The sequence below is a fragment of the Mandrillus leucophaeus genome, unplaced genomic scaffold, assembly GCF_000951045.1.
Source record: "Mandrillus leucophaeus isolate KB7577 unplaced genomic scaffold, Mleu.le_1.0 Scaffold1785, whole genome shotgun sequence".
Taxonomy (NCBI): Eukaryota; Metazoa; Chordata; class Mammalia; order Primates; family Cercopithecidae; genus Mandrillus; species Mandrillus leucophaeus.
The window spans coordinates 123,746-130,286 of NW_012101793.1; the positions used below are offsets into that span (position 1 = coordinate 123,746).

General features: G+C 46.6%; 1 pseudogene; it reads right to left on the reverse strand.

Moving 5' to 3' along the window:
* Positions 1–2,694: 2,694 nt before the first annotated feature.
* On the reverse strand, positions 2,695–3,282 carry LOC105537685 (annotated as a pseudogene).
* Positions 3,283–6,541: the final 3,259 nt, after the last annotated feature.

Here is a 6,541-nt window from a genome sequence, read left to right on the forward strand (position 1 = left end):
CTCCAGCGACACCATCTTCTGCAATAAGTTCAGGGTTTTCTAGCTGGTCTGTCTTCACACCCTTGAAGAGGTTGCAGCTCCTCCTGGAAACATTAAGGGCTCTCAGGAAGAGGCCTGGAAGTTCCTGTGGATGAAGTTAGGGCAGTTTTCTTACCAGAATCTGCTTCAAGTTAGCAAGTGTTTATCAAGCACTTGCTCTAGAAGCTGGAAAGAATGAATAAGACAAGAAGCTTTCTTCAAAGAGCTTATGGTCCTGGAGAGAGAGCGGCCAGAGGGAATAAACAGGAGAAGGTATTGTAAGTCCTTGGTGCTGGGAGGTGGCTTTGGAATGACAAGTATCTCATTCCACATTGCAGATGAAAAGTTTCTTTCCTCTGAATGTCTAATTTCCACAGATCCCAGTGCAGTGACATTCTACTCATTCCTTGAACCCACCAGTTTCAAAAGACTTGTCTATGCTGGTCATTTCTTTTAGCTCTTTTCAGAAATTTTCCACGTGGTTAATGTTACATTAAAAAACCTCCGCTTCGGTTATGTTTTGCCATAGATTTCACATGGCTGAAGCTGTCAGTAGGTCGTGCTATGTGATAAATTAGCCACTCTGGGGACATCATATTTCCTCCCTGCAATGTCACTGCTCAAAATTACACCTGAAATGGACAACAGAGCCCTGGGTACAGAGGATTCTCCCGATGTGATTCCCAAACCTTTGACACAAGGCAGGTACCGACGGACGTCCTCACAGAGGACTGATTCTCCTCAGCAGCTGCTGACAGCGGGTCTCTGCATCGCTGCAGGCTTACAGGTTTCTTTTCACCACTGTTTATGATGCGTGTTTCTGTTTTTCTAAGTGGTACACTTGAACACTGTGTGAAGACACTGCCTTCATCATTTCTTGGGAAGTCTTGAATTACCCCGAGGTGAGACATGGCATTTGACTAAGTGAGCCACAGTCCCTCATCGCCACCTCCAGTGGGATGCGACTCCACCAGGGAGGGTGTGAGTGTGGGTCAGGACAGCCTCCCCCGGCCTGGCCTGGGTGCTCACTACCTCCACCTTTGATCATGAATGCACCGAGTTTGCATCCCCTCCTGCTCACAGGACTTCTCCAAAGTGGGAACAACACAAACCACTAGGCTTCTGCTCAGGAAACTACAATCACTGCTGCTTCTCCTTGAGGCTGTGCCCAGGGCATCTTGGGGAGGGTTTGGCGGTTTGCATATTCTCTGATCAAAATCTCCTGGTTTGTTCCCACATGGCTTGTTATAGTGTGTGTGGTGGCTTACCCCCAAAGGGCAACCATATTTTTATATCTTGTGGCGTTAGGACTCTGCATACGTTGAGAGGAAAAGCAGCTGCTATTGCCATTTTGGTGGCAATTGATAAGGCTGGAGGAGATTTGAAGCCAGCCTCTAATTCTTGCTCACCCAGGCAGGGGGAAAACCATCAGACAGGCGTGGCTGACTGAGCAGTGTTCCTTCAGGTCCGGCAGGACTTCCGTTTTCAGGTTATCCAAGTTGCAGTGTGTCATCCATGTGGCTCTTGGCCTGTGGTGACGACACTGGTCTGGACCTTTGCTGCCTGTGGGTCTTTATGATTTACGGAAGATGCCCTGACTCTGTGTTCATTTCACCCAGAGTTCTTGTTCTTGCCCACATTCCGGCTTTGGAGGGAGGCCCTTTCTGCTCACACACTCACTCATGAGCCGGCCTCACGACAACTACCTTGCTCCTTGGTGTGGCTCTGAACATGCATGCTTTCTTTGTCCACCCACCAGGCAATTCTGCTGCTAGATTCTGGGGATAGTGCCTTCTTTACTTCACAGGGTGATGGGGGAGATTCTCTCTCAGCGAGGGCAACTGTGTGATTAAGATGGGACTGAAAACAGACCTGTTTGAGCAGAACCCAGGCTTCCATGACAGTCCACGTGCCACCACCCCATGATATTTGTTACTACTACTTGGCCACTCTCGAGTGGGTTGCACATCAATAAGGTAGATGAATAGAACATGAATAATTGCTGGCATTTGATTTTGGCTAAATGGAAAAGCCCCATGGTTGTCCCTAGATGGGCTGCCTCAGTGGGGAGTGGGCCTCCTCTATGCTGACCTGAATTGCATCTGTTGGAGATGCTGGAGGGGCAGCCTTTGCTTCCTTCCTGCTAGACAGGGGGTAGACAGGCTTTGTCTTTCCTCAGTGGGTGCTGACAGTGGTCAGTATCCGGCAGAGCACGGCTGCCTCTTCGTTGCCATGGATACTACTCTGGTCCAAGCCACCTCTGTTTCTGGGACTACTGTGTGGCCCTCTTCACTGATTTCTCTGCACCTACCTGGCCTTGCATCTTTCTGAACATTTTCCACTCTGTAGCTGGCATTCTGTGAATAAGGCCACATCACTTAGACTTCAACAGCTTCCCACTGCACTGGGAATGAGGTCCAAACATCTTACTGTGGCCTACAAGGATTTACAAGATCTGGCCCAGCTTACCCACATCCTGGTCTCAAACCACCCTCCCCCTGTTCATGAGCACTGGCTCTTCCCTGTCTCAGGCCTTCAGCACTGGCAGCTCCCTTTGCATGGAGAGTTCTTCACATGTTTAGGTCTGTCTCATTCTGCAGATTTGCTCAAATATCCTTTCTTCAGATAAACCTTTCTTCTTCTAAATGTGAATATACTTTATTTAGTCATTTTTGTTTATAATGGAAACTCTGGAAATTCAAAATTAACATTTTTGCCCAGGAACTCCCTTATAGACACCAGAAAAAGTTTCAACCTTGTGCCCCACATGGTTCTGCTGTGCTTTGTCCAAAGGAACCTTCCTGAGCTGAATGCTAGCCAGTTTCATGCAGATTCTTTTGCCCCCAATTTCACTTGGGAAGACCAAGTCTTCAAGGATTGCATCATGCGTGGCTATTAGGGTGCAGCTCCTGGGACACTTTTGCTTATTTTTTTGTATTGTTTTTTCAAGTCGGCATAGGCAGACTTCTCCTCTGAGCAATAAAGACAGCATACTTCCCACCGAACTTTTTCTCCAATTCATGTACTATCTGGACTTGGATTTTTCTGGAAAGATTTCAGCTGAGAAACGGGAACAATGATTATAATAAGCTTTGTGACCACCATCAACTTCAGGTTTCTTGGCTGCTGTTATATTCAGCTCCCTGAGCTGAGCCTTGAGATCCAAGTTCATCTTCAGCTCCAGAAGATCCTGGAGATGATGGACTTGAACTTGTCTGGCTTCTCGCCATTGGGCTTCATGATCTTGGTGCTTGAACTGAACATGGCCGTCTTCTTCCTAAATGCCAGCCTAGGAAGAAGCCCAAGTCTCACGAGAGCTCAGAAATCAAATAAACCTTTCTTGACCGTTATCTATAGCATCCCTAAACTTACCTTGCCCTGGTACCCTCTATAACATCACCCATCAGAGCACTGATTTTCTGAAATTATCTTTGTTGTTGTTGTCGATTAGACCATCAGAAAAATGTACCATTGAATAGAGCTCGCTACAAAGCTCTAGGTGTCTGAATATTTGGCCAAAACTTCTAGAGTCATTTCAAAGCCACACATGGCCAGGAACATGACAATGGAAAGAATCTTGTCTAAAACATTGTTTCCATATATTTTGAGGCTTGGTTATCTCTTGTAGGCCAGAGTCTGTTTCCTCATTGGTAGTAAGAACAGTTGGAAATGGACCATACATGCTCTTATGATCTTTTCTGCTCTGAATTTTGATGATTTTGACATATGACTCACTGTCTTTCAGGGATCCCTATCTTCTCAGATTCGAAAATGGGAATAATTGCACCCAGATATTTATGACATTCCTATAGAGGTGTTATTTATGAGATGACTGTATTGTATTAACTAATCTTTAAATGTTTTTTCTTAGTAAAATGGTTTCTCTGATTTAGTTTTACACCTGAGTTTTTAGTCGGGAAGCAAACATTCACAGTTTTGTAAGAGTAAGAGACTTGTGTGTGGGGAGCATGCACAGTGCATTCATGAGTTGCAAGCTGGGCCTTCTTAAAGCGTGTGTGGCAGGGTTCCATCTGGTCATGTAGGGAGAGGGGACTGTCCTTCCCTCTTGTCCTCTCGCAGGCCCAGACCTGTGGGGGCAGGAAGTTAATTATCACCTCCTAGGATGCTTGGAATCTCCTCTCGTCTTGAAAGGACTATCCTTGTGCTGGTCCTCAGAAAGAAAGAGACCCATACAGAGAATTATTTCCTTAGCTCCGAGCCTCTCTGTGTATACATGTGCCTGTCACACTTGAACTTTGATCATGAGACTCATGCAGAATTCAATGTAGAGAGAAGTGCTGGCTGAGGAGGTGCTAAAGCCCCCCTACTTGGTGATGATAATGAATGTGGGCATCTACTCTGTGCTGAGTCGCTGTGGGAGTCCAGTGGGCTTCGGCCAAGGCTGCTACATGGAGCTCCCACAATTGCCTCCCACAGTTGACAAGATCAGACTGTCCAGAGGGCAGTGGATGTCAGACATGAAAACAATCCTCTCTACCACGGCTGCCTCTCATCCCACCAGGCAATCTGCTGAGAGGAGGTGGGCGGGGAAGGCCTAACCCATGCAGTCTGAGCCCTGGGAGAGTGTGAGGGTGGTTACCTGACAAGGTGGGAAATGTGCCACACTTTTCAGGACAAACTGAAGTCCCTTTCTCAGCTTGCTTGGAAACTCACACTTGTAGGGGCCAGCCCTGTGCTGTGCACTGTGCCTAGTGATCCACATTCTCTGTGTCATTTAGTCTTGACGGCATCATGTGAAGCAGGATTTTTTTTTTTTTTTTCCTAAAAAAAGAAGGGGCTCTTGAATTTAAAACGCAGTTGATACCTGGAAGCAAGATGTTCTACGGCAAAATCTTCTTTGCTGTGTAACAAACCATTTTAAAACTTAGTGACATAAAAGCCACTATCATTTTATTATGCTCACAGATTCTGCGGGTTAGGAGTCTGGGGAGGGCACAGTGAGGATGGTCTCTGTGCCAACAAGTACTCCCATGATTATAGGTGATCTGAGTGGGGGCTGATCCCTGAAGTGGGATGTTTGGAAGGCTGGATTCAGCTTGGACTGTTGCCCAGAGCACATACATGTGGCCTCTATATGCAAATGTGGGCTTATCCCCACATGGTGGGACCATCAGAGACCAAGCATCCTGAGGACCAAGGCAGGAGCTGCGAGGCCTCTCCTGACCTAGCAAGCCACCTTTAGGAGTACCACCTGACTAGAGGGCCACCAAGTTAGGAGTATCACCTTCCTCCTAACTCTATTGGTTAAGACAGTCAGTCACCAGTTGGTCCCATTTCAAAGATAGGAGACACACAGACCCCATCTTTCAGTAGGATGAGTGTCAAAGAATTTACGGCAGTGTTTTAAAACGGCCACTCAGGAATTGAATCCAGGTTCCCTGACCCTACAGCTATTGCTGTTCCCATTAGACACTATTGCCCAGATGTAAGAGGCAGTATGCTTTGGGAGAGAGGTCTGCAGGGAAATGGAGAATATGTTTAACATGGCTGCATCACTAAGTCCCTGAGACTTTTTTTTTTAAAACCCTGGCTTGGGAGGCAGCTGCTGGAGTGGCAGTAGCCTGGGCAACTTTGGATGACCTGTCCACAGGTCTAGGTCTTCCTCTGCACCACGGGGATAACCACAGCATCCCCTTGCTTACTGTAAGGATGCAGTGCCCAGGGGAAGTGAAAGCCTCAAGGACGTTCCAGCCTGCTCTGCAGACAGGAGGGAGGTCTCTGTCTATGAAGAAGCCCTGTGCCCTCTGCTCTCAGACACACCCGGGGCCAGTATTCCAAATCCCGCTCATATCCCAGAAGCCTAAGCAGTACCCCAGATGACATGCTGTTCCATCCCCACTATATTGATTCTATTACACATTGTTCATCTGCCAATTCATCACATCCTGGAAAGAATAATAAACTTGGAATCACAATGTCCTCCGAAAGTCTTGGAGCCATGAAATACTGGGTCAGTAACCGTGGGCATATCACATAGCCTTCTACAGCCTCCATTTTCCACAAAACAGTGATCAGTGTATTTGTTTCTCTGAAAAGTTATGAAGACTGAGTTTGTGTGAGAGAGTATTTTCCAGTCTAATAAGCACAATATATACTAGATGTTTTTATTATTGCCATTTCCACTAATACTTAGCAAGCAGAGTGTTTCACTCACAGCAAGCGCTTAATAAATATGTACACTTTAGTCTTGATTTACTCCAGACCCCAGATGAAGTTCACGGTAGAAGGAGATTGGAACTTTTATCTCCTGTCCCACTTGGGGACATATGTCACAGAAGTATTTTTATATGAATTGGCTGTGCTGTGCTTTTTCTTACCCTGCCAAGCTGGAAGAGGGATGACAGGCTTTGAAACTGACATAACCACAGCATTGATTAAGAAAAAATAACTGACTGTCAATTTAATTAAATAGCTAGGGATATGCAGCCCCAGTCTCAGGCTATTTGCTTCAAGGCAAAACTAGCATGGGAAGGGTGATCTGGGCCTGTGATCTGGCGGCTCC